Source organism: Siniperca chuatsi, linkage group LG10, assembly GCF_020085105.1.
Source record: "Siniperca chuatsi isolate FFG_IHB_CAS linkage group LG10, ASM2008510v1, whole genome shotgun sequence".
Lineage (NCBI taxonomy): Eukaryota > Metazoa > Chordata > Actinopteri > Centrarchiformes > Sinipercidae > Siniperca > Siniperca chuatsi.
In genome coordinates this window covers 26,331,415-26,332,295 of record NC_058051.1, presented here as the reverse complement: position 1 = coordinate 26,332,295, position 881 = coordinate 26,331,415, and the positions used below count along the sequence as shown (strand labels likewise).

The following is an 881-nucleotide window of genomic DNA, read 5'->3' as shown; positions in this document are numbered from 1 at the left end:
AGTTCATCATGCTTTATTCACCATACGTTTTCGGTTATTTTGTCTTCATCAGTCTTTTTTTTAATGTTTTATAGACCAAAAACTTTGTCTGCAGTGTTGGATACAATGAACAACATCACACAGGTACTAAACACATTTGGGCACATTCCCTGATTTTACCTCACACAAAGGCTACCATCCCTGTCCATAGAAAAGTGACTCAGTGTAAATACCACTAAACAATGATTTCAAACAGTGGCTCCCCAGCAGGTGTAGCAGCCTCAGTGGCCTAATGGATAAGGCACTGGCCTCCTAAGCCAGGGATTGTGGGTTCGAGTCCCATCTGAGGTGTGTAGCAGAGTGGCGCAGCGGAAGCGTGCTGGGCCCATAACCCAGAGGTCGATGGATCGAAACCATCCTCTGCTATATGCTATTTTAACAAGAAACTGAATCTCTTTGGACTGTTTGAGCAGACAAAAGAAGACGTTGGAAGTCATTACCCAGCTGATGGGTTGTTGTGGCTAAAGAGGGACCTGTCTGATAAATTCCCTCAAGTGATGTCACTTGAGTCAAAGTTTGAAAATGAAAAAAATCTGGGGGTGTGGAGTTAGAAAGAAGTGAGCCAACCAGACCTCTGTAGCCAACTCCTCGTCCCTGCTCGAGGCTATGTCCGCCACTATTTGCATGACACACCCAAATCTTCAACCGAACTCGACTGTATAGGAAGCCAGATACAACACTGATGAACACAAGATACCCTTAAACATTTCATGACCCAACACATGATGACAGTGATACTGGAGAGGAGTAATGTGCTCTAATTTTGAATCACACATATTCCACAGGGAGTCATTTACACATTTTGTGTGATCTCAACTCATCTTTAAAAACAGGTTTGACTG

At 43.5% G+C, this 881-nt stretch overlaps 2 non-coding genes across 2 annotated transcripts; both read left to right on the top strand.

Moving 5' to 3' along the window:
* Window positions 1-257: 257 nt before the first annotated feature.
* Window positions 258-330, top strand: trnar-ccu. Its single transcript has one exon. It is a non-coding gene; the product is annotated as a tRNA-Arg (tRNA).
* Window positions 331-333: 3 nt separating this feature from the next.
* On the top strand, window positions 334-405 carry trnam-cau. The gene has a single exon. It is a non-coding gene; the product is annotated as a tRNA-Met (tRNA).
* Window positions 406-881: the final 476 nt, after the last annotated feature.